General features: G+C 49.2%; 1 protein-coding gene across 3 annotated transcripts in view; it reads left to right on the top strand.

Annotated features, from left to right (window-relative positions):
• The window catches only part of PAMR1 (peptidase domain containing associated with muscle regeneration 1), a 150,512-nt gene that overhangs the window by 3,498 nt on the left and 119,892 nt on the right, over positions 1-27,122 (top strand). Inside the window, exon 2 of one of the 3 annotated variants that reach the window (XM_059139837.1) lies at positions 1,280-1,413. The exons of the other annotated variants lie outside the window; for them this stretch is intronic. The gene's annotated coding sequence lies outside the window, so the exon portion shown is untranslated. The remainder of the gene's footprint in view (positions 1-1,279; positions 1,414-27,122) is intronic. 3 annotated transcript variants of the gene reach the window in all.

Raw genomic sequence — 27,122 nt, 5'->3', positions numbered from 1 at the left:
TTCTTATAAGATGACAATGCTCCCACCTGCCTTAACCTCCCAGCCTGGGGACACTCCCCTCCCCCACTCATGGCCAAGCCGCTGGGGCTCCTTGGGATAGCACTGTTCATGTGCAACCAACTACTGGCCCTTCGGTGCCTCTGGCAGTTGCTTTGCAAGGAGGGAAGGTGCTGCTCATCTGTCCCTACCTAGAAACCTATTTTCACCTTGAAAACTTTCTTCATATTCCTCAGAGCTTCTCCCTATGCCTTGACTTCTAATTGCTTCAAATTTTTCTGTAGTCCTGTTGGAAGAATGGTTTGGCTCATTTAATTCCCAGTGCCTCCTGGGAAAGAGTGTGGGGGTGACGTTGAGGGTTGGGAGCTGGGTAGGAGGCTCGGAGTTGGAACGTTTCCGAAGTCTGGCTTGTCTGTGTTCTGGCTGTTTCCTTTCTGGCCGGTTGTTTCCCTTCTATGAGTTTAGGTTTACCACATCTGAGAAACGAGGCTAATAAATCCTGCCTACCTAACATGATTGTTAGGAAGGGCTAGTGAGGCATTTATAATCACTACGATGCTGGTGGCAAACACCAACCGAGAGCTTAGGATGGGCTTAGCACAGGGCCTTATCTGCTTCATCTGGCACACACACGTTTTCAACAAATATGAATGTCCCCACTTTACAGATGGGAACACTGAAGCTTAGTCAGCGACTGGCCCCAAGTCATACAGCATGTAAACAACAGGGCTGAGATTCCAGAATGATGGAGGACAAACCCTTTGCAAGAAAAAAAAATACTGGGAGAATGTCAGATATAAAAAATTATTGCATTTAATCAAAGTAGACTCAATTCAGATTAAATTTTGCTTTGAAATGTTCTCTGGGGTTGCTGCTAAGTGAAACGGTTAAGAGAACAGACCCTCATACCAAATTGTCTGGGTTTAAAACTTCCCAGGTGTATAACCTTGAGTAAGTCACACAGCCTCTCTGTGCCTCGGTATACTCATTTGGAAAATGCCATTATAATAATCTTATTGGTGTTACTAATACTGTTAGTTACATTTATGTAACACCTAACGATTGATACTAATTAATAGTAACAAATCTTGTAGCTTATTTGAGGGTGTAATTAGTCCCCTTATTGGCAGTGCTTGAAGGACAAAGAGGTCACACTTACAGTATTTGTGTAATTCTATGCGTGAAATGACTCGCTCTGTGACCCCAGGCAGCTTTTTTAACATCTCTGGTCCAAAGTTTTATTATTTGGGTCTCTCTCCTCTCCACTCTTTGTCCCCCTCAGGTACATTATTTTCCTGCTTGAAGATCGTTTTCCTTGGTATGTCTCTGTTAGATCACGAGTTCAAGGAATGCTTAAATGAGCCCATCCTTACGTTCCTGGCTGTCAAAGGCGGGTACCTGCACACCTTGTTTCAGGTAAATCCTACTGGATAGTTAGAAGGAGACCAGGAAGTGTGATAGCCTTTGCAACTCATCTGCCAGCCTGAATGAGTCCCATTTTTAAGACCACACTGTGTTTCTCTGTGTTTCTGGAAAGAAAGTCAGGGTTGACAGACGTGTAATTTACGGTGAGACCAACATTTTTATGAACCTCTTTATTCCACGTAGCTCTCTTTCTGACCTGCTTTTGGAAAAGGTTCCTGTAGCCACTGGTGTTAGAAGCAAGAATCTAAAGGTCAGAGCATTGGTGAATTAATTTAGTGAATTTGAAGGCTGATGCCGACACACATCTCAGTCCCATAGCGTCGCACTCGAGTTACAGGGTGTGGGGGTAAAAATTCTGGGCTGGGCATTTAGGGATGAAAGTTTTCTTTCTCTGCTGGTAATCTAACTCAACTGCCATTTTTTGTTCATATGCGGAAGGCCAAGAACTAGACAGTAAGCGGGTCATTGGCTTTGCTCATGTCCTTAACGCCGCGTCGGGAGTTTTGGTCAATTCTCTTCTCTTCAGCCTCCTCTTCCCTTCCTTCTTTGTGCCAGTTCTTCGTCCTGCCTCCTCTGCCTTGTGCTGGAAGCCAGGCTGGACCCGGATCAGGCTAAGCCAGTCATGGGGCCTTTAGTTCCTTTGCCCGTGCTAGGCTTAGGCATAGACTTACAAAACCATTCTGGCCAGTGAGACCTGGAGTCCCCAGGGAGGTTTCTGGAAAAGATATCCATACTCTGGCCAGAAGACACAGACAAGATATGGCCCCTTTGCTTCATGGTTCAGATCCAGGTTCGAGGGCTTGGGCTTGGGATGGTCACGGCATAGGGGGGTGTGAGGGGATCTACGCGGACGCGTGGACAATGGCAGAGCAGAAAGATGGAAGGAACATGGTCCTTGGTAATGGCACCAAGCCCTCAAAGTAGTCAACTCTCACTTGCCACGTGGTTGAACGTACTCTGAGCTGGGGGTTTCTTCTGCAGCCAAAAGATTCCTAAAAGCTACCCCTCTCACAGAGAAGCTTATACACCAGAGCGGGGCAAACACATACGCAGATGTCTCCCATCACAGGGGTGCTCCTGGGCCGGCGGCATGGTGACGCCTCGAGGGATGTGTGCCGTGCAGCCCGGCCAAGGCTGGCACTGACTAACTGCTCCGTCTTCGGGAAGTCACTTAACCTCTCTGGGCCTGTTCATTCATCTGAAAAGGGGAGGCGGTCACCAGCTATTACGGAAATATGAACTACGTGAGAGCACAGAGGATGGAGCGGTGAATTCCCCGGGGAAAGCCAGGAAGGCTGCCCCAAGGACACAGAGGTGAAGCTAAGTCTTGAAGGGCAAACGGGGTGGGGGAGGTTTGCAGGTCAGGCTTTGGGGGAGAAGGGAATCCCCAGGGGAGCTCTGCAGCCACAAGCCCATGGACAGATTACCTTATCTTTCTGCAGCTCAATTTCCTCATCCTTAAAAGCACTTGAGTATGTGGGATTAGCTTAATCTGCTTTTGATACAAGACACAATTCCCTGGCCCCCTCCCTTGACTAAGAACCCCCAGGTCAGAGATGCCGCATGGTCCCCTTCCTCACTCACCTATGGCTTTCCCCCCACCCCCCGCCCCGTCTGAACACATTCACTCAACAAACACTTCCCACGGAGGGAGGTGTGGCTGGCTGGCTTTGTGGATTTCTTTGTTCCTCACCACCCAGAGCCTTACCTAGCGCATGATTAGCCGTGTGGCTCGGGCTCTGCTTCCTTGGGCCCCAGCATATCTCCTCCGTCAGACAGAGGCTGAAGCTTAATTAAGCTTGTAAAGCTTTCTGATTTCCTCAGATGAAAGGTGGCCCATAAGCACCAGGTTTTATTTTGGTGGCTTCTGCCAAAGGTTATTATAAATAGGGCTTCGTGCGCAGCGGCTGAGCTCTTAGGCTGATAATGTGTCAAGACCAATTGAGGCTTCCGAGAGGGGCGATGTTATCATAATGGTTTCATCATAGGCGGCGGGTGTTAATGGAAGGGGCTGTGGGGGAAAAAAAAAAAAGGAAGAAAAACGTAGCTCAGGCAGCAAAGCCCGGATGGAGGTGGCCGCCAGTGAGGTCTCACCCGCTCCTGGGATCTCCATCATAATCATTAGCTCTATTAGCCTCAGAGCCATTCCTCTGCCATCTCTTCGAGACCAGCCTCAAACTCCAATAAAAAATGGATGCTTTAACTCCAAATGAAAATATATTCCTTCACCGCTTTTTAAAATTCATTTCCATTGAAATGATGGCCAGCAGGTGAGTCATTCATAATGGGGGGCTTGCTGCATTGCAGACAGGCATGTCGTCAGAATGGGGAGCAGCCTGGGCAGGAGAGCGAGGGACTTGCAGCCCTAGGAAAAGGGGAAAAGTCATCGCTGGGGGACTGAAAAAGGGCCAGAAGAGGTAACTAACAGATGCTTGCTGGTGGCTGGTGGGGACCAGAGAACGGAGACATAGCTTCACGTTTCAACAAGGACATGGGGTTGCTTCAGCAGCGCAGCCCTGGTTAGGAACGTGCCAGCTTCCTGGGCCCCAGCTGGTATTGCCTAATCAGTTCCCTGCATCCCATAAGCAGATGAATGATAACGTCCGGTGGTGGTGGCAGCGATCGAGATGATGAGGATGATGGCCGTGGTGTGACTCTCTTGTTGGTTGAACCTTCCCTTCTTTTCCAACATTCAGTTCATCTCTATCCGGTGTTTTGGGAGGGTTTGGGAGGGTGAAGAAACTCTCCCTCTATTTCTGAGGATCCCTTGAGCTTTGGTCCTCAAGCTTGTCCTTCTGCATCTGCTTCCTGCTTCCCTATTTGTGGCCTTGGCCCCGGTGCACGTGGACATGGCTGCGGAGTTCAGTGTCCTAATCACCTTTCGTCCATCAAATGCACTTGGACCAAACATATGAGTTTTAGTGACTTTGCTGAAGATCTGCAGGGCTCCCCAAACTGGGGGTAGAAGGTGTCACATCAAGTTGTCCTTCCCCTCCTGCCTTTTTTCCTGGGTCTTTGTGGAGAAACGGGCAGATTTGCCCCAAGTTTCATGTAACCCAGGGCCACTCTCACCGTTCAGGTTTTCTCAGGACCTCAGGTTCCAGACTATCAAGGTTTCCTCTCGCGATCAAACTGGGAAAGGGATTCTGGTGGACATAACCTCTCCAGGGTACTTCCTACGCATAAGGAAGGGTGCTGAGCCCTTTCTGTGCACTTAAGCTTTAAGACCCACCCCTGTCCTGGAGTTGTTATTCCCCCATTTCACTGACGAGAAAACCGGAGCATTGTAACAAGTAACCCTTGGCTCAGGAGACTTCTGCTGAGTGACAGTTGACGAATTCCAACCCCGGCCTGCCAAGAATGGTTAGAAGAGAAGCTGGCTCTCATAATGGTCCCGCGGACTGTACCATTGCTGTCTCAGAACCAGCATCGCCTGAGTGCCGCACGCGAGAATTGCCCACTGTAATTTCTCCTCTCCCAGGAGCCAACTCTGAGACTGCCGCAGACCAGAAACACCAGACACCGAAACATGCTCTTGAATATCTCTGGTTCCTATTCATTTTGACTGAGGGAAGAAGGAAGCAAGCACCTCAGAGGCCATTTCTTGCCTGCCTGAGTTTAAAGAGTGGCTGCATTTTAGGTACAATATGGGCCCAAGGAGTAGCAGGAGAAAGGCTGAGGATTAATGATGGTGATATATTTATATGGCTCCTTGTCGCTTTGCTGAGTGCTCTCCCATGCCAGTCTGGTGGATTTTTACGACAGCCTGCGAGGGAGGAGTAGGGAACAGGCGTGGGTGACTATTCTTTGATGGAAGAGAAAGTTGAACTACAGAGGGTTGTGGGATGAACACAACGTGAACAACTAGTTCCTGGCAAATGTGGAACTTGAGCACACTTTACCTGACTTCCACATCAGAGCTTTCCCATGGCGGTCTGTCTTTGCTCGGTTCTGTTCACATCTGCAGACTCTGTCTCTATCCTGGTTTTCCACGTGGTTACCTGTTCATGTTACATGTATGTTACAATGTCTACTGAAACTCCAGGAAGGAGGGCAGAAAGAAGAACCCAGAGATGATTCCTAAAGAGCTAGAATATTTAAAAGCTCCTCTCCCCTTAAGCGATGCTTTCCATTTGTCCTGCTGGCATGTGTGACAGAAAGGAGGAGGGAAGGAACAATCAGAGGGGTTGAGGGAAAAGAGACAGAGTGCTTTGAAATCTTTTTCTTTGCTTGTCTCTTTCTGTTGGTTAAATAACTAGAGGATAAATAGGGGCTTTAACCAAAGGGCGTCAAGAGTGAAAGTGGGGGTAATCCCCAATCACTGGGTTTTTTCCTAAGTGACTTCTTTGAGGTAGGGAGGGAAATCATAGAACAACCTAGAACTGGCAAAGAAGCAATAGTATAAAACAAAAAGCTTTCTCTCGGTTCTCTGCCCCCACATGGTACCCTTGCTCACCCAGGGCAAAACCAAGCTAACGGGCTAAAAGAGCGTCCTTGACCTTGCCATGTTTTCCCACCGAGAGGGTCATTTAGTTAGGGGTGCTGACAGCTCTGCATGCCCCTTAGAATCAGTGAGGGCGCTGGTCTACCTGGAAGTCCTTCTGCCTGGGCTTTCTTATTTGTAAAATGGGGTGTTAATGCTTCGCTCACAGGGGTCCTGTGAGAATTAAATGAGATGAGGTAAATCAGTAGTTGAAAAGTCCTGATATGGTTTCTGGCACATCGTAGGCATTCAGTTAGTATTACGGGACACACACCCAGCCTTAAAGAGACGTGTGGGAGGGTATGTATAAACCGTCCGTAGCATTACTCCTCATGGTGTGTGTGTGTATTGGGGGTGGGGTGTGGAGAGAAGAGGCACATTGACTTTTTCCTGTATACATTTTTAATTTATGTGTCCTAGAGTACTTGGAGGAAGCATGTCACCTAAGTAAGGATGGGTGTGCACGGAGGGTCGAGTTGGAAGTTAGGATCAGATAGAGAAGAATACAGAATGGGACATCTTGGTACTCCCCATCTTTGGGTGATTGTAAAATGTATACCTGCTACACTTGAATCCGTTTGGGGTCCTTGGGTGGCAAGCAACGGAAATGGGCTAAGTCAAGAAGCAAAAGTGGGATCCGGTGGAAGGAGCTTGGAATAGGTCACCGACGGAAGAACCGGAAACTGGAGATTGGGAAAGACAGGAGCTAAGGATCCCTGGCTAGGTAAGGTAGGCAGGAGGTAAGGTAGGCAGGAGGTAAGGTAGGCAGGAGGGCCTTCTCCTGGACTGCAGGTGTAAGACGTCTCAGGCCCGAGCGCTGCCCTTTCGAGCCCACACAGTCCAGAGACAGTGAACCTGTTGGGTCTGGTTCAGAACCAGCATCTCCGCACTGGCTCAACCAGCTTCTACCACGTGACAGGGCAGGTGGTCTCCAAGGGAGCCCTTCTGGGCTGGACCATCATCCCCTTCACACTTCCGTGTTGTTCGACTTTTGACAAATTATCACCTTACATGACCTTTTTTTTTTTTTTAAGATTTTATTAATTTATTTGACAGAGAGAGATCACAGTAGACAGAGAGGCAGGCAGAAAGAGAGAGAGAGAGAGGGAAGCAGGCTCCCCGCTGAGCAGAGAGCCCGATGCGGGACTTGATCCCAGGACCCTGAGATCATGACCTGAGCCGAAGGCAGCGGCTTAACCCACTGAGCCACCCAGGCGCCCATGACTTTTTTTTTTTTTTTAAAGATTTTTTATTTATTTGAGAGAGGGGGAGGAGCAGAGGGAGAGGGGCAAACAGACTCAGTCCTGAGCGTGGAGCCGGAGCAGGGGCTCCATCCCAGGGTCCTGAGACCACGACCTGAGTTGAAACCAAGAGTTGGGGGCTCGACTGACTGAGCCACCCAGGTTCGCTTACTCTTCAAATAATAATGAGAAAACTCCAACAATGAACGAAGCAGAGTTTGGCTGCACAGTCTCACCAGCGCGTATTTTAGGCATCTCTTATCTGGAGCCAATAAAAGTCAAAACAAAGCAGAGTGATTTGTCATTCATGTGCCCAGTGACACATCTCAGGTGCCGTCTGCCTTGGGTCCGAGTCAGCGTTGACTGTGGTGGCAAACACACCCACGCAACAACTGTCCTCGCCTTTTTGACTCCCACAGTCCGCAGAGCCACCATTTCCATGCGTCTGTGCAGTGATGCCTCTCCGATTCGGACGGGACTTGGAGACCTTTATTGTCAGGGTAAAGAAAGGGAATAGGACATCTGTGATTCTCCCAATAGCTGTTATTTTACGGTGGTTGGAAGGCGGGACGATGAAGCTCATGGGGGGTATGCAGGGTACATTCCGTGTGTGGGAGAGAGAGCGAGAGAGACAGCGAGACGGAGAGAGGAAGAGAGAGACCGTTTCGTCGTCCTAGGGAGGGATGGTTTAGCCTGTGTCATATAAGGCGAGCTCAGATCCAGCCTGCATTTTCGATGCTGACCATCTGTGTTTCCCGGGAAAAGCGGCGGCCAGCCAGAGCCTGAGAGCTTTAGGGAAAAGTGAGAAGCAGGGAGGGCAGCCAGTCCAGGAGGGGCCGGAGGGATGCTTTGTGTCCTTGCAATGCCTCCTGGCAACAGCAGCACCAGAGCCTCGGCTTGGCTGCCTCCTGTGAGCCCCCTGAGCATCCTTCCCAGTGTCTGCAAATCCCCTCCCCAGCCACCCACCTGTTCCTGGTGCCTTTTTGTTTTTTCGAAGGGTGGGCATTGTTGGGGGGAGATCATCAGAAACTACTCATGTGAAGGCAGGAGCCTCATCTCTGAAAACCACGGGTGGACTAAGAATGGGTCCCACTGACCGCATCTGGTTATGAGCCAGGCAGCTCCCATATCCCCACAATCTTTTTTTGGTGGTTTTTTTTAAACCCCTGTTGATAAACAAGGAAACCAGGGTTCAGAGAGCTTCAGTATGTCCCTCGAGTGGGCCCAGTTCTTAAGCAGTAAAGCCAGATTGAAGCCTGGACCTGCATGTCACCAGGTCACTGGGACCTCCCCCCTTCCTTATGTTGGAAAACCAATAGCCCAGCCACCCATCCCTGGCTAGTCGACAGCATGAGACTGCTGAGACGCCTTAACTACAACAAAATGGGAATTCTGATACAATCTTTTCTCCCCAAGCCACCACCATCATAACATATGTTTAAGCCAAGCCTCAGAGGCTACTTTTTTGGGGGACGGTTGGGAGACCAAGGCTCAATGAACCAGCAGGGGCTCCTACCCGGCTGTGAGAGCCCTCCTTCTAAGACCCCTCCCCACCACCGTCTGCAGCCTCAGATGCTGGGTGTTCTAACCTCTAAGGTTTCTGGAACAGGACCATTAGACTGAGTAGTTTTATTGGAATTAAAAATATTGTGAGTTTTGCGCTCACTGCCTCCGGCCATAACTGGAATAGAAATGACATTGCTTCAGATGCTACCGTGCGCTAATTAAACCAGCAGAGAACGATGCCACCAAAATACAAACAGCAACAGAAATGGGAGTTGTGGGCTTGAGAACACTTCCCCAGCAGGGCCGTTGAATTTAAATTTCCATTACTTCGCGTGAACATGGCCCTAAGGAATCACATAGGGATGGTTTTTTTTCGTGTGATGTCAGGGCATGTCCCTCTTGCAGTGTAGTCAGGTTAGTAAAGCTCTACTGTGCTTGGTTGGGGGTGGGGGGAATCTAACACATATGTACACCTAGGAGACAGTGCGGGGGAATACATATCTAACTCCCACCGGCGGGAACCTTGGGGGAAAGGGAATTTGGAAGAGAAAGAGAACTTTCCTCTTTTTCTTTTTAAAATGTTTTTAGATATTCGTGGTGTGCTTAAATTCATTCTACGCAGCACGCATTTTGGAGGCGACTGGAATGACCAAGGGGGCGCTTGAGAGGGAATGATTCATGCTTCGTGGTACTAGACTGTCAAAAGGCAGATGACACGCGCGACCGTTCAGAAGTCGCTCTGGTGGGCCAAGAATGCAGATGGGAAGGGCGTGAGCTTGGCTGGTGCCGTAGAGATGGAAAGGAAGGGGGGAGGGGCTTGTGCATCAGGAAAAGCCAGGAGCCTGGGGGTGGGCTAATGAGGGGTGCCCAGAGAGCTGGTGAGACCTTATTTTTGGGTGTGTCTGTGAGGGTGTTTCTAGAAGAGACTAACATTTGAATCCACGGACTAGGAAGATGCCCCTCACCGACGTGGGTGGGCGAGTTTCCTTTGGCTTGGTAGGCTAGAGAATGCTGATTGGCTTAGGCTGTCTGAGTCCGTCACGGTTCTAAGGGCAGTGGCGGTGTCAACCCCTCTTTTCTCCCACCCTTAGGGCTGCTGCACGATGGGGGCGGGGTGGAAGGGACCTTACAGAGCCGTCAGGTTCAAGTTTGGGACGCCGGAGCAGGAGGGGTCCACGTTCGTGGTGGATGGTGTCAAAAGAGGAAAATGGCAAAGGGGGTGTGTGTGTGGCAGGTTTCCCAAATTGAGAAGCAGGACAGTAACTGTGAGCTCTGCTCAGGGTGGGTGGGTGGGTTTCCTCTAGAGCGGCTCCTCTGCGGCGATGGCTAGGGGGAGGAGGCTGTGGAGGAGGCTGCTTAACAAGGTGCTGGGAAGACAGTGCATGAAGCACCAAGGTCACGGGGGCTAGGCTAGGGGCCTCCAGGGCTCTGCTGGGCTCTGAGGGAACGAGTCAGCCAGGGAACTGCCTCTTTCAGCGGCTCTGTTGGCTCAAGCAGGGACCGGGTGAGCGGAGCCCCAAGCAGCGTGGAGTGGTGTCACTGCACCGTGTGTGTAGGGCCGGGGACCCAGAGAAGCTCTGTGACACGGAACAAGTTCACTGACGTAGAGCAGTGGAGGGTCCGGCGCGGCGTGCCTGCCCCGTCCCTGTCAGAAGTGGTCTTAGTTTTCAGTCATTTGTGGCAGTGAGAGGCATAGCAGCAAAGGAAGCAGGAGCCCGAGCCACTCGGGACTCCTTCATGCTTGGGAGGGACGGTTTTGTGAACGTCCCTCCTGGACCTGGTAACCCTGGGGAGGGGAGGCCTCAAGACTGTGATGACTGCGATTCCTTCCAATCTGGTGAGTGGGAGCTTGGGCAGGATTCAGTTTATTTGAGCAGCGAAGACCTGTGGCATTACTTGTGTCTCACAGGCGTGGAGCAGAGGGTAGCTCCAGAACTGTAGAATTACACCCACGCGTGCTTGATCTCAATGTGATCTCATTCCAGCCTCGCTGCACCCTCACTACCCCCTACAAGGCAGGCACGACAGAGAAGCAGCAGCTCAGCTTGGAGTTTTTCAGTCCACTGCCTGAGGTCCGGAGCTTGAATATGCTCCGGCTGGTCTCTGAGCCCAGCTTCCACATGCTGGCCCCACCCCCGGCTCCCCTGGCCTCACCACGTTATCCCATCTGCATGGGACATTTGGAATGGCTGCGTAGCCCTTTCTATCAGTCTGAGGACAAAGGCCAAGATGGCAGAGCCAAGAGAGAGCCCGGGTCCTTGGCGGTGGGTGAATCACAAAATGGCCCATCCTAGAAACCTCCAGCAGCTGGAACTGCTAATTGCCTTGCCAGTACCCACTCTACTCTTCCTCCTTAGCAACAGAGAATCTGTACTGATGGATGTAGCAACGTACACAGATACAAAATCACATTTTCCAGACTCCTAGAGGTAGCTCCAGACTCAAGGCAGGTAGCTAATGAAAGTGGTAAGGGGCCTCTGCTCTGCCCCTCTTTACTTTCCTACTTCCTGGAATGTGGACATGATGGTTGGAGCCGTGACAGCCATTCTGTGTCCATGAGGCTAACTTGAGGATGGAAGCCACGTGTGAAAGATGGCTGTGTGGAGAGTGTGGGTCCTTGCTGACTGTGGAGCTGCCAAACCAGCTTTTGGCTGTTTATCTCCAGACTTCTTTCCTTTGAGAGAAATATAAACCTCTATTGTGTATAAGGCGCTGGTATTTGCATTTTGTATGCAGCTGAGTCTAATCCCAACTGAGAAACCTGTCTATTTCTGAATTTCCTATTGGGCAAGAATGACATTCCTCAATATCTAAACTTTTTCTCATTGGCCTTGTTTTTACGCGCTGTTGATACATCCTAATTGGTCTCTCTTCAAAACCCATACTGTTCCCATTTATCTTAGGCTGCCAGAGAGAATGCAGGGCTGTGTTCTTTAGTTCTCCCTTGCTTGTGGCATGAGAGGGCCTCAGATTGGGACCTTCATCATGTTCTACACACCTTTCCTGCCTCTAAGCCCCATCTTTGGGCAGTAACTAGCTTCCAGAAAGCCCAAAGGAAAAGTAGATATTCCGGCTGGCTGCCACAAGGGTGGTTCCTCGCTGGTGGAGAATTTCGGGCTGGTCCAAGTAGTAGTGTCCCCCCGCCACTGCCTGCTGAGTGGGGTGAGCCTCTGAGTCCCCACCTGCCTCCTCCCGCGCCCCCACGGCCCCTCCTCCTCACTGCCTCAGCCCATCACGTGCTCTGCCTCCCGCACAAGTCCTCAGGGACAGGAGCTTTTAATAACTGGCAAAGGCAACTATTGACTCAGGTTTTGTTTGCTTGCCACTAAGTTAGCATTTAATAAATGCAGGACTCTTGGCTTAATAGGCCGGTCATTGTGTATTATCAAAATGGCAAATTAATTATTCAAAGCTGGGCTCGAGATTCACCAGCGCAGCCGCAGAGGTGGCCTCTCTCGTTCCTCATTCGCAGTGAGCGTCGCGTTTCTGGCCGTTTGGTGTGTATTTAAAGTATAATAGCTATCTTGTTAAATCCAGGCCTATTAAGTCTAAATGGGAGTCAGGGATTCCTACGGGAGGCTGGGGGAGGGCTCAGGCAGTCTGTGTTGAAGCATCCCCAACCACCGGCCTCATTTCTCCCCGCCCGCCGCCAGGATGCCGCAGCCCGCTCGTCAAGCACGGCTGGATTAGTAATTGCTCCTTCTTCAGGGACAGAACCACCTATCATCCTTAGCCCGAGAAGCTTTCCCTTGGATGTAAACCTATAACATAGTGACCATAACCACAGCCCCCACTTACATATGCCTGGTCCATGCTGAGTGTCCACGCTCTCTGTCGTCCGAGAGAGCCCAGCTTCCAGATGCGGAAACTGAGGTCCAGAGGGGTTAGAGAGTCGGCTCAAGGTTGCACATGTGTTACCTGGCAGAGGTGGGATTCAGACACGGTTATTTGGGCTCAAACACTCCCCGTCTCTTGTTATAGAGAACTCTATAACATGTCCCACATGGGAAGGTGCTGTCCATGGCCTCTTGGCTCAGGACCTGACTACCAGAGCTGTCTGTTTCCCCTGCTCCTCCCTTTTTCTCCAGTGAAGCCCCAGACTTGTGCCACCCGGGCACACACACCTGCCTCCTCCGTTCTCTCAGCATCTCACCAGGCCCGAGGGGAGAGGAGGCGTCCCGACCTCTCTTCGCGCCTCTCGCCCATTTCCATCTCTCTCGTGCAGGACTGTAGTGTTTGTGTTCAGACTCAAATGAGAAGGAACAAAATTCCCCAAGGAGCAAATACTTTCCAGAGTATGGGAGCCACTTGTCCAGACTCTCGGTTTGGGTTTGGGTCTGGGTCTTCCCCGGCCCCACGTTGTGAGCCCATCTGAGCTCCTGCAAAGCTCGCCTCTGCTTTATGGCTAAGACCTTGCAGCTCGCCGGGGGAGGGACTGGAGGCACCAACAGCCGACTGCCTGGGGACTTCATTCTCACTCAAGGTGTGGGATGCCAAGATGCATGGGCTGACCCATCGTGTGATGTTGGAAGGGTTCAAACCAAGGAACTAACACAGGGTGATTCGGTGTGTCTTCTACTTAGTGGACCCAAGCCACTCATTTATATGATTGATTGATTGATTCATTCATTCATTCATTCACTCAACACATACTTCTTGTTGGTCTCCTTTGCGTCAGACACTGATGCGAGATGGGAAGTCTCTGACTGCACCAGCAAGTTAGCAGGTGTGGGTGTGAGTTCCCAGGTTTGCCCGGGATTTCCCCAGTTTGAGCCCTGGAGGTCCTGGATGCCAGAAAACTCCTCGGCATCTGTGCGGCAGGTGGCTGCCCCGGTCTGAGCGTCTGTTTTGCCGTCTGCTAGTTAGTCAGGCAGTCTGGACTTCTCGAGGGCCGATTGGATGCCAGGCAGCATTCCCTTGTTGAGAGAACAGTGGCAAGCAAAGCTGATTCCTGGGGTTCCAGGGGTTCCCTCCAATTAGCAGCAGACAGAACCAGCAGAAGCGAATCAGGTCATTGAAGGTGCATCTAAGCACCACCAGGAAGATGAATCAGGTACTCTGATGTGGGTTGACTGCCAGCGGGAGGGGCTGTGTTAGCCTAGGAAGGTCAGAGAAGGCCTCCATGGCCAGTGACAAAGAGGTGAAGCCTTGGTGAGGAGAAATAGGCAGTCATGTGAAGAACTCGGAGGGAAGCTTTCTTAAGGGCAAAAGCCTTGAGATGGGAGCATCAGCTGGGTTTGAGGCCAGAAAGAGGCTTAGTGTGGATGGGCAGGGGAGGAGGGGGCAGGAAGAGTGGGGAGGGAGGAGCAGAGGCCCGATGATGGAGGATATGAAGCTCTGCACAGGTGTGTGCCCTGGGGGAAATCACTCTCAGAAGAAGAGTCAAAGGTGCAGAGAAGTCAAGGAGCGCAAACAAACTTCATAGGGCTTTCTTCCCCCTCCCACAAACCCAATTTCTCCATTGGATTTTCCTTCCTGGGACAAACATCACCATTTGCAGAGTTCTCTAGGCTCAGCACCTCAGCATGGCCTGGGTTCCTCCCTCCCGTCCTCCCTCTTGTCCTTGTTTGCGGAGCGTCCAGATCGTGTCAGTTCTACCTCCCGCTCGGCCTCTTGCCCTCCTCCTCCTGCTCCGTGTCCTCCCTGGCCCTACTCTGCAGCCGTTTCTCAGACCCCTTATCTGCCCCAGCCTCCTCACTGGTCTTTGTACCCTGACGGTCTTCCCTCTATTGATAGGCCCAAACCCCTTCTAAACCTCGATCAAATGGTGCCACATCCTTGCTGAAGCCATCAGTACTTAGCATATTTTCTCAGGTTGAATTTCTCAGAAGTGGACTTGGAGACTGGTGTGTAGGCCGTTGAGGGTGCGCTTGTTTCTGCCATGATGAACTCCATGAACTGATCTCCAAGGGTCAAACTAACCTTTCCTTCCTGGTATAAAACCCTCTCGGCTATGATGTATTATATATTTTTTTGTATAGTGTGGATTCAGTGTACTAGTGTTTTGTTAAGGATTTTTGCATTTGTGTCCACAGTTTTCACTTTTATCATGTACAGTATTCACTTGATTTTGGTATGCGTGGAATGCAGGCCTCCTAAAATGGGAGGTCGGATGGGGGGGGGGGTAGGAGCATAAGACAAGGGACTACTGATTTTCATTTGAAGATTCTTACCACTATCTAGTTTTTAATTATTTTGCTTTAGTACATGAAAATAATTTTATAGGACACTAAAAAAAAAAAAAAAAAAAAAAAAAAAAAAAAAAAGAAAGAAACCAAGATTCAAGCCTATGATTTTTCATGACCTGAGATTATTTTATTTGTTGGAGTGGGTCTAGAGAAAGGAATAAGGTGAGTGCAGTGGGGTGGGTAACAGGTAAAAGGTGGGATTAGATAGACTTGAACTTGAGGCTCGGGGATCATCACTGCGCATGGAGGACTTTCTGTGTCGGGAGCTGTGTTGTGTGTTTTGCAATATCTGATTTAATCCCAATAAGAGCCGGTATCAGTGAGCTGTTGCTACACAGAAAACCATCCCAGAACTTAGTGGTTTAATGCAATAAGTTTATTCTGCAGTGAATGCAGTAATGCAGCAGGCTGTCTTGCCAGAAGCCGGAAAAGGAGACAGATGGCTTAAAGATCCATCCACAGAACTTTTCCATCTGCTCAGCGACTTTCTCCATGTAATCGAACCCTAAAGGGGTGATTAGAAAGAGGGCATGTGTACGAGGCAGTGACACAGGCTCATCTCATCGGCTGGATGGTGCAACAGACAAGGGATCATCTCTACAAATGTTATGGGTTTCTGGCAAATTGGTGGGGGGTGGTTATGCTTTGGTTTTGCTTGGGGTCACTTGTGGCATTGCAGTCATCTGCCCACGAGGTTCACTAGGGTAAAATGGTCCCAGATGGTGACTCTCTGATGGTCACATCCTATCTGGTGATTAGCTGGGGCTGCAGCGGGGGCGGAATCTGGGTTCTCCTCCATGGGGCCTTCCCAGCCAGATAGCCTAGGTTTCTTAGATGGTGGTGGCAGTCTTCTGAAAGAAGTGCGCAAATACGTTGTCAGCCCCTGTAGGTGTCCCGTTCAATGGTGCCCCATTGGTCAAAAGCAAATCACATGGCGAAGTCTAGCATCGGTGGGGAGGGAGATAGGCCAGGGCATGGATACAGGGAGAGGGGACTCATTGGGCGCTGCGGTGTAACAGTCTCCCACAGGATATTTATTGTCATCCTCACTTTATAGATGAGAAAACCAAGTTAAATAGCTTGCCTCATGTCTGGCAAGGGTGGGGGGGTAGCTGGATCACACACTCTTTTCTCTGACTCCCTTTGGCACCCGGTCTTGGCATTGACTTCTTTCCCAAAGTCCATTGTTCAATTATCCTGATTGACACGTTGAGACACCTATTCTCAGGTCTGCTGCTGGTCTCCTGTGTGTCTGCGCTCAGCCAACCTCCCAAACACACACACGCAAGAGCGGTGCTAGCATGATTGGCCCATAGTCTCCCTTACATGTCTTCTAAAGGCCCAACGTGGTACTTCCCCTCTCACTTTTTTTTTATGGCGCCTGGGTGGATACATGCCCATCACCGTGGTAGAGATGACCTTTAGTATCTTGCACCATTCAGGGGATGAGATGCGTCCTCATCTACAGATGTCCTCTTTATGATCATCCTTCTAGCATTCTGTTAAGGAAGGAAATGACCCAGCAGGCAGAAGAGTTCTGTACTTTCACTGCACCCATCTCCTTTCCTGGCTTTTGGCAGGGAAGCCTTCTGTGTCACTTCTCTCCCACCACTCGTAGACTGCCGGAAACAGGGGGAGTAGTATGCTCTCCCCGTCATTGCCATCAGAAATCTTGTAGCATCTGCCAGACCAAGACAGATTGCCTCTTACTCTGTGAGGCCCGTCTTGTTGATGGGGTCCAGCCTGAAGGCCCCAAGCACCATTTCAGTGTTGTTATTGGCAACATGATTGAGAGGGGAGCTGGGCCATTTGTCAACTTGGCCTTCACAGGACTATCGGATTGAAACAAGAGAGAAAATGTATTTTACTTTCAACAAGGTTCCATTTGTGTCTTACATGATCAACTCCGAGATGTCAAAACAACATGGTGTCTTACTTACCCTATTTTTAATGTACTTTGAGACTGTTAGGAGAGGTGCAAGTGGAGAACTGAGGGTTAATGCTTCTGAGGAGCGCAATGCTGCTCTGTGATTGTTATTTGTGTTAGACAGACTCCTGCTACTCCTCCCCCCACACCGTAAGGATGTCCAAGTCCAAGTTCCTGGAACTGAGAATGGGTTTGTTACATGGTAGAGGGGACTCAAGGTTGTTCCTCATGTGATTTTAAAATAGGGAGAGTCTCCTGGGCCATCCTGGTGCGCCCTGAAGGACCCAAAAGGATCCTTCAGCGTGATACAGGGAGGCCAAAGAGTCAGTCATTGGGAGAAAGTCAACCAGCCACTGTTGACTTGGAAGTTGCAAGGGGATCACAAGCCGAGAGATGTGGGCATCCTCTAGTAGCTGGAAAACACAAGCAGAAGAATCTTCCCTGAGTATCCAGAAGGAACACAGCCCCTAAAATCAAGCTGGTACCTTGATTATAGCCAAGTGAGACCTATTTCAGACTCCTGACCTCTAGAAATGTAGACTAATACCTCTGTGCCATTCTAAGCCACCAAGTTAGTGTTCCTCTATTACAGCAGCAATAGGAAATGAATACACTACTTTTCATTAGCCCCTTGAGTAAAGGTCAGTTCCTAGAGAGTCCCCTTTTTGTGTTTCTGGAGGTCTTCCCCACACGTGGAAGGAACAGGGTTCATCACTGCAGTGGGAAAATTACCCCACCCAGCATGTTTCCTCAGAAAACCGTTGTAGAGCCACACTACTCTTTTTTTTTTTTAATTTTTATTTATTTTTTAGATTTCTTTTCATTGTTCCAGAACACATTGTTTATGCACCACACCCCGTGCTCCATGCAATATGTGCCCTCCTTAATACCTACCACCAGGCTCATCCAACCTCCCCATCCCCTCCCCTCTAAAACCCTCAGATTGTTTCTTAGAGTCCACAGTCTCTAAGGGTTCATCTCCCCCTCCAATTTCCCCTGATTCCCTTCTCCTCTCCATCTCCCCATGTCCTCCGTGTTATTCCTTATGCTCCACAAACAAGTGAAACCATATGATAATTGGCTTTCTCTGCTTGGCTTATTTCACTCAGCATAATCTCTTCCAGTAAAAAGAAGGGCCATCTGTACCCCATTGTTCATAGCAGCAATGGCCACAGTCGCCAAGCTGTGGAAAGAACCAAGATGCCCTTCAACGGATGAATGGATAAGGAAGATGTGGTCTGTATATACAATGGAGTATTATACCTCCATCAGAAAGCATGAACACCCAACTTTTGTATCAACATGGACAGGACTGGAAGAGCCACACTACTCTTACACCAGAGAGCCTTATCTGATTGGTGGGGCTGAATTAGTAATTACTGAGGGTGGTCTCTCTTCCTGCATTAGTTTATTTGGTCAAGATTTGGTGGGCTGGCAATGGGAGCAGGACTCGGTCGAAATTGTTATCTCTGTTCTCCGTGGTGTTACTGAGTTCGCTCGTGTGCCTGTGGTCATTTGGCATGTTGGTTGGGTGTTGGCTGCTCCTGGATGATGTTGCTCACAGGTTACAGTTGGGGCACACTGGTTTTCGTCCTTGGTGAAAGCTAGTTGAGGCTTCCTCTCTTGGCAGTTGGGTTCCAAGAGAGAGAATGCAGACATCTCCTTCGGTCTGGGCTCAGAAGATGCATAATGTCATTCCACTACTTTCCATTGGCCAAAGTGAGTCATAAGGGCAGCCCAGATTCAACAGAGAGTTGAGAAATAGGTCTATTTTTTGAGAGGCGCAGGCTGACCTCCTATTACAAGGGCATGTGCACACAGGGATGGGAGGAACTGGCAGCCATATTTTTCAGACTCCCACACTCTCTGTGGTTGTGTTTCTCCGGCTCGATAGCCCGAAGCTGGCGTACATCCTCCTCTTGCTCCTGCCTCTTCCAAGTGGTGAGCCCGCCGTGGCTGGCTCTGCCCTGGAAGGGAGAGGCCTGGGTTATCCACCTGTTGAGACAGTTGAAGAGAGGTCTTGGTGTGAGTCAGAGAGAAGGAGTGCAAAACTCCTCCAGCCCCAGGGTCGGTCCCCACACACCAACCCAGGTAGCCAGCCGTATGCGTGTTCTCAGGACCTCTTTCTGATGCCCTCGTGTATTTCTCCATTTCTTCAGGACCTGGAGAGGGCAAAGGCATGATTCATGCGTGCCTCAAGAACTTAGCAGTGACCACCTAGGAGCTAGAGTCATAACCCCTGGCAAGCAGGGGAACGTGCAGTAAGGACAAACCCAGGCCCCTGTTCTAAAGAGAAGGTTCGGACTACCAGTATAAACGAGGAGGTGGCATGCACAAGACAAAAGGCTTTCATCATCCTTGTGAATCAACAACAAAATGTCCGACAATTCCAATGTTTAAAAACACGGACAGAATCTGTAGAGCCTTTGCTGGTTTCGCGTTCACAGTCTGGTTAAGTCATCTTTGCATTATAGCTGATATTTGGACAGGTCTCCTGGGACAGCGGTGGAGTTTAACACGTGCTAGCATATACATGTTTGGTATCTAGTTGATCTCTTTCATTGACAACCCAAAGGAGGGTATATCGAATAGCCACCGACACACAAACGCTATTGTTTTGATGCGACTGGTAACAGGATGCAAGAAATGAAGAGTCTCCAAGGGCGGGTGAGATTTATCCAGTTAGCCCTGAATCTGGAAGTCATTCTCTTCGCACAACAATAGTGGCAGCAAGTCTGAACAATAGGGAGGCTCTCCCCCTCTAGCAGCTGCAGCAGGAGGGAGGAAAGGCGCTTGTGAGGGGCCACAGGCAACTCTGTGGCTTGAGCAGACGTCTGGAAGCCGTGCACCACAGGGGAAGGAGCACAGGCTCTGATTAAAGATAGACCTGGGTTTTTTAAAATCAGGGGCTTGCAAATTACTCGCTTTGCCACCTTGGGAAGGTAATTTTACCTTTCTCCACTTCTGTTTCTTCTGTAAAATGGGACTCATAATACTCAAGTCACATAACCGTTCTAAGAATGAAATGAAACACATTTAAAATGTCTACTGCTGTGCCTCATACGTTGCAGGTGTGCAGTAGGGTTGCCATATGAAAACCAGATTTGCAGAACTGATGGCCAGAGTTGGGATTTAAGCTGTGGCATGGATCTGCACAGTAGCTAGGAAGAACGGAAATAGCTAGGGTGGTGGTGATGTGGGTGAAAAGCCTTCAGGTTTTAAGGACAGCATTTTTAGCAAGTACATAGCCAGAGGCAGTGTTACAACTAACATATCACTTGGAGAGAATTCTCAAGGAATGAATGGGCCTGGTCTGAAAAGCCTCAACCCAACTGAGGGGATGAGAGGTTGGTGTAGGATAAGCTGACCACGGAGTGAGCAGTGCTGAGCCACATGTGGACAGTGAGCCCTCTGGGTTGCTCTCAAGCTCTGCTATACCCGTCACAGAGACACAGCATGAGTTCCCACTGGCAACTCTCTGGTCTTTTTTCTCCTTGTCTTGGCAAGGCTGGTTTCTCTTCTGAAAACCTCAGCTTGAGCAGTCCTTGGAATGTTCTAGTGTGACAGGTGAGGGAGCTGACAGGAACAGGAGGAAGGGCACGCTCTCCCGGTTGAGCCCCTCAGCCAGTCTTTCAACAGCTAGCAAAGACCACGTCCTAGCTCAGCTCCTTCACCCACAAACTGCGTTCCTGGGGCATCTCTCAGAGTTTCTGCAACCTGCTGTAGTATCAACTATAGATAGAGGGAGAGACTCAAACCGTCTTTTTAAATATCAGCCCTCATGCTTCTGGCTGCCGTGTTATCGTAACGATGGCTCCTTAGGGACCGTGAGTCACATGCTAAAGTGACTGGTGTCCTTGGGACCCTTCCTTACTTTCTCTCTCCCGGTGTGGTGGTGGCGGTGGTGGGAGGTGGGTACTTCTCCTTCCAAGACATGGAGGCAAGAGAGACTGGTCTCCTCCCCGTCCTCTGTCACGTCTGTAGCGGGGTCAGGCTTTCTGCACGACAGCTCAGGGGTGCAAAACCAGGAAGAAACGTCCTTTGTTTTAGGAACTGAACTCCTTCTGCTCTGAAGCCATTATAAGCAAGGGGATAAAAAAACCACAAATGAAAACAAACACACAAACACATCCGTGAAAGACCTCTCAGGCTCTTCCAGTTCAAAAATAGTCCCTATTGGGTACAAATATTCTGAAGTTCTGTTTCCCATCAGGTCTAGTTTTCACTTTCCAGGAAGTTGAGTCTCTGCTCTTTTCCAAGATGGCGTCTGAAGTGGAGGGCTGGGGAGAGTGGGGGAGGCCCCGGTCTGTGTGTGGTCCCCTGAGCCACTGAGCTCCAGGCCTCGGCTTCAGGTCTCCCAGCGTCCCTGCAGGAGAGCAAAGCTGGTGGACTTGGAGGATAGTCTTGCAGTCCTGGGAGGGCAAGCTGAGCCAGCTTCCCCTGCTGTCTGCAGCGTACCCGGGAGTTTGCTGGCTCTGCTGGTTCTCTGAGCCTCTGTCATGTGTTCCTTAGGGCCCCTAGTCGTGGTCAGACCTCCCAGTAGCCTCTGCTGCAGCTTTTCCGTTCTGCGTCTCAATAAGTTCTTGTAGGCAGGCTTCTCAGATCTTAACTGTTAGCTATCTTTACTAACCCTTTCACAGGCTCTTGAGAACTCTCCAGATCTTCTCTGTGTGCTGCTGAAGCCAACGGAGACTTGGGGTCGGGGTGGAAGTAGGGCTGTCCCAGGCCTGTCTACACAGGCACTGACCTGTACCTGCCCCAGGAAAGGCACAACACCCCTTTCCCTTGTAGGCTTGTGACTCCCAGGCGGTACTTGGGGAAGCAGAGCACCAGCCATCCCCTTTCTCGATTTTTCCAAACCCCCCTAGATGTCCCAGGGAGCACTCATACCCTTGTCAGCCTGGAGCTTTAGACCTGGATGGGGTTGGCGGGGGTAGTCAGGGTTCCACATCTCCCTCACCTGTCCCTCTCTCTTTACCTCTCTTCTCAGCTCTTCCCTCCTCTGGTAGTACCTTCTAGTCTCCCCTCCCATCTGCCTGGAGCCATCTCCAGGCATTCTTCCTCCCTTTTGTCTGGCTTTTTCTCTCCCTCTCCAGGTCCAAAATGGCAGAAGGACTACAGGGAAAGAAACAAGATTCCCAACAAGGGGAAGTGCAGACAAAAAGCAAGATTGCCACCTAAAATTGTATGTCCCAAGATTAGGTTCTGACTCTAATAGGTCCCATGAATAGGTAGGGACTCACGCTTTATGGAGATGTTATGGTACCTTTTGTGGATTTTGAAACTTATTAGACCCTCAGGGATCTTCTGTTATGACCTAGGAGAAGCCCCCAAAACACTGGTTTGTTGAATTAGAGCCAGTCCTCCTTTGCCACACCAGGTCCGATCAACCAGTTAACATCAAAGCTAAGACATTGCAAATAAATATGGGAGAACGTAGTAATATTCATAGCCAGAGGCCCACTTCTATGGGTGAGGAGGGATGTGTTTGTCAGGGTTTTCCTGAAGATACAGAAACAACAGGAAACAGGGTGTGTGGATAACTGACTGACTGACTGACTGACTAAATGAATGAATGAATGAATGGAGGGGAGAGACAGAAGACTGATTGATTTTAAATGATTAGCTCATGTGAATATGGAGCCTTGGTGAGTTCAAAATCTGGTGGGTAGCCCAGCAATCTGGAGGCCCAGAGAAGAGTTGCAGTTTGAGTCCAAAGGTAGTTTTCTGGCTGAATTCCTTTTTGCTTGGGGCAGTCAGTCTTTGATCTAGTAAGACCTTCAAACAGTTGGATGAGGATCACCCGCATTGTGAAGGTTAACTGCTATGCTCAGAGTCTACCGATTTAAATGTTAATGTCACCCAAAAAACCCCTTCACAGGAACATCCAGAATAATGTTTAACCAAATATTTGGACACAAGCCAAGTTGAATGAACCATCACAAGGGAGTCTATGGGTTTTGTCCTGAGCTGGGAAAATGTTACCCAAATCCCTTCTCAGTAGGTGAAGTTTCCAGAGAATTAGGGATTATATCATATTTCAGTTTTAAGTGGCTGACTTGACCCCCGGACATCGCATTAAGAAAAGAAGGAAGGTAAATGAGGTTAAGGAAGGGGGTAGGGATATTTCCCCACCGGCTTTATTATCAAGACACAGGAGTGTCTTTTGAAGCCAAAGACAGGAACAAAACGGGGCCTTGGGAAAGGTCTAGGATCAGGGACCAGAGCACAAGCCAGACTCTTCTTGGTTCTCTTGCTTCTGATCTCCTCTGTTCAATTCTTACTCACTAGAGTCTTGCTTTGTCTGTTTCTTGACTCATGTGGCACCTGGAACATGTCCATCACACAAGCCCAGTTATCTGAACAGAATCATACTCTCCTTTTCTTGATTCTGGTCCCAGTTCCTGGGGGTGGGGGGGACTTTGGTGGACCCAACTTGGGATGGGCCCAACTTGTGCTACCCACTTCTGGTCCAATCACGCATGGCAGGGAATTAAGATAATACTTTACAAAATAAGCATCAGACTCTCTTGCCGAGGATGAGGAGGGAGCAGAGGGTTTCATCACGAACCTGGCTGGTATTGCCAGAAATGACCCACTTTCCTGTTTCTGTGAGTGAGGATTCCAGGAAGGCAAGGATTATAGCTATGAATTGGGGTGGGGGCTGTCTCCCTCTCCCTGCCACCCTCATCATCCTCCCTTTGGAGGATGCTGGCCTCTGGGACATTTGTCAGGAGCTGACAGAAGCCAAGAGAGCCCACGGGGACTGCCAGCCTCCCTTGTGCCTTCAGCTGAGGGTGCACGGGGGCTCGTGGCTGCTAAGCGCTGTGTGGGACGGAGGGTCATGCCATCGCATCGACTGAAAAACGATCTCATTCACAATTCAGTGCATGGTCCAAGAAACAAAAATAATATTTAATGAGAAAAATCTTCTTTGTTTAATTACGGGAAATGTCAAGGTTGACTCTAAGTGCTTTGCTTAAGGTCAATTGTGCAGTGCTATCAAAAAGCATTTAAACCAGAGATACTGGGCCATTAAAACCCAGACTAGTTAAAATGAGGCGCTGTCCTTCTTCCGTGATTTATTTTCCCCAGTTGGGAGCAGTAATGTTGGAGCTGGACCAGCCCTCCAGCAGCTTGCGCACAGCTCTTCCCCGACGTTCTCTTTAAGCTAATGAGGGACTCCCTAATGAAAGCAATGCCCCAAGGCTCCCAAAGATTTACCTCGAAGGCTCAAGAATCCTGTTTCCATTAGATCAGTGGTTTATAAAGGTTCGGTGCCAGGCTTCCCTTCTGGAGTTTCTGCTTTCACAGGTCAAGGGTAAGACCTAGCACTGGCATTCTTTTAAGGCTTCTAAGTGAAATGTTTCCAATTGGTAGCGAGCTTTTGGGCAGTGGGGTTGAATGCTCAGTTTCACTAATTAAGATGCCAAAAGCCAATGCCCCGGTGTGCCCTGAGTGTTCCTGCCTATTGCACCGGCTTTCCTCTTGGAGTTCATTTAATCCAAGTTCATCATCCTCCCCGCTGCCTTTTAGTCTCCAAGCGCAGAGCTGCCTCCTGAGAGACAGTCTGTGTTGTCAGGCTCCAGAAAGGGCAAAGTTGCAGGGCTGTGCTCACCTTGTGCTTGGCAGTGAACGGGATGGAGACCGTCGGCCCAGACTTCCCAGCTCCCTACTCACGGCATTAGTGAAGATCACTTCCAAGCCAAGAAGCCACTTCAAGCCAAGAAGTCTTGGGAAGGAGGTGAGAATTCAGACGGTGGAATAAGCCCCTTCGGGCAGCAGTCTGAAAAGAATGGGATCGCAGAACTTTCCTGAGCAACGAGGAAATCTTTCTCCTGTTATTTATGCACACTGCTTCACTGTTCCTTCTTTCTTTCTTGTCATACAACAGAAATAATGATCTTGGTGCTGGACTGAGTACCACGCCAGGACAATTAATCACCCGCTGAGTCATTTATTTCCTCATACTCTCTTCCACCAGGACCATTATCCTGTAGGTAAACAGAGGTGCCGGTAAATCACGGGCAGAACACAAGTCAGTGGGAGAATAGTTGATTAAGCGTCTCCATAACTTACAGTTACATAGCACCTCTCATCCCAAAGGATCTCCAAGCACCAGACAGACTGATGCCTGCGCCACTACCCAGGCCCTATAGATGTCACTTTCCACTCCATTGCCTTGGGGGAGGGGGAATGTTTATTGCACTTGTCATATAGTTACCCTGGAAGGCAGGAGGCAAAGAGAGGAGCTTTTCACTTCCTCGCCCTTTCAGGGAGCAGAAATCAACTACCTCGGCAGGAACCCAGCAGCAGTCAGAGGGTAACCTACCCGCCCTCTTGGGCCAAATTTCTTCGGTTTAGGAAATGCTGTAAATGCTAGAAAATTCCACGTTTGTTCTTCCGAAGGGGTGACAGCAGGGCAGCCGTCGAAACTGAGCGGTGAGCTAGGACAAGATCTAAAGTCAGTGTCACCAGGGCAGAAATGTTTTAGGATCTGCTAGAATCGTAGTCTAGGGGAGGGAAGCACTCAAATGAGGGATCACTTGCCATGATCCTTTAGAACTATTCATGATAACTTTGCTCTTTATTTTATTTATTTGTTTAAAGATTCATTTATTTATTAGAGTGTGCAAGTGTGCCTGCTGTGCGAGTTGGGGAGCAGAGGGAGAGAGAGAGAGAGAGAAGAAGAGTCCCTGCTGAGCGGGGAGCCTGCCAGGGGGTGTTCAGACTCATCACCCTGAGATCATGACCCGAGTCGAGATCAAGAGTTGATTTGACTGAGCCTCCCAGATGCCCCTCTGTTCTTCAGACTTTTGTAATGCGTGGGTCCCTTCGAAAGAAGAAAACAATTTTCCCTTCCCTCCCAGTGTACACTACAATTGTTTGATTATAATGGTCCATTCAACCTTGCCACTATAGCTCTGGTACCTGTATAAAACCAAAGCCAGGTTAAATTCAAGCAAATTAAATTGGGCTCAGTACACATTGAACAATGTGGGGGTTAGGCGCACTGACCTCCCACGCTGTGGAAAATCCATGTATAACTTTTGACTCCCCAAAACTTAACTACTAATGGTCTGCTATTAATCAGAAGCCTTACTGATAACAGTCGATTAACACACATTTTGTATGTTGTATGCATTATATACTGTAATCTTATAATAAAGTAAGCTAGAGAAAAGAATGTTACTAAGAAAATCACAAAAAAGAGAAAATACATTTATAGTACTGTACTATATATGTATATAAATACATAAATATAAATATATATATATATATAATATATATTTATAAAACCACATATAAGTAGACCCACACAGTTCAAACCCATGTCGTTCAGGGGTCAACTGTAATCCAGTTCAATACAAGTTAAATTCAGACAAAACAAAAAAGCCAATGTGGGTCTATTTAACAACATCAATTTATTTAACAGGAAGAACGACGTTAATTTGCTGAAACCAAATTACCTCTAAGTGAGAACACGATCCTGACCACTGCCTCGTTAGTTCTTCCGGCATGCGTGTCCTACTGGGTGTCATGTGATGTTTCTTTTTTCCATCATTTCTATTTGGACTGCTCCGGAAACTCCCTTCGTGGAGTATACTATTAATTTATTTGGGGCAAACCCAGCATTGCTGTGCTACATCTGTCTACATCTGTGCCACTGGGACAAACAGGCCGTTGCCATCCCACGGCATGATTTGATTATACGGAGACATTAGACTGATGTACAAGATGGTAACATTCAATTTTAAGACCACGATCAAAAAATTCTCATAAAAATTTTTAAGACTCTCCTGGGGTCTATGGGAGCAGTCAACTCCGTATTATAACACGAATGTTCGAAGTTATTAGGTTTAGGCCAGTGAAAAATTCTGGGGGAAGAAAACCAAACTGAGATTAAGAGCTAGCATGCCAATAACACTCATTCCTTAGCAGACTCATAACACGAGTATGAGATCTTGTGACGGGCATGACAGAGACTGCTGAATGTCCAAGCTTGTCTGTCTTTTTCTTCCCCCCATTTAGTAAGAGACTCCCCGCCCCCGACCCGGCGCCCCCACGCCCCAGGTGCTCTCAGGTCAGCAGGTCACAATTCCCAGCCTCCCTGGAAGTTCATCGTGGCCACGTGGTCAGAGTCTTGCTGATGGCGTGGGAACAGAAGCATGTGACTTCCATGTCACTCCTCGAAGAGGAGATGGTGTCTTTCTACTCTCCTTCCCTCTGGCAGGTTATCTAGATGTGCTACTGCTGCGGCACCCTGAGAGGGTCCAGAGGAAGAAAGTAGAGGGAATCTGGGTCCCAGGATAACCCCATAGAAAAGAGGTGCTGTTTTCCCCTTCTTCCTTCTC

Source organism: Mustela lutreola, chromosome 1 (genome assembly GCF_030435805.1).
Source record: "Mustela lutreola isolate mMusLut2 chromosome 1, mMusLut2.pri, whole genome shotgun sequence".
NCBI lineage: Eukaryota > Metazoa > Chordata > Mammalia > Carnivora > Mustelidae > Mustela > Mustela lutreola.
The sequence above is the reverse complement of the archived record's forward strand: the minus strand, read 5'-3'. Positions and strand labels throughout refer to the sequence as shown.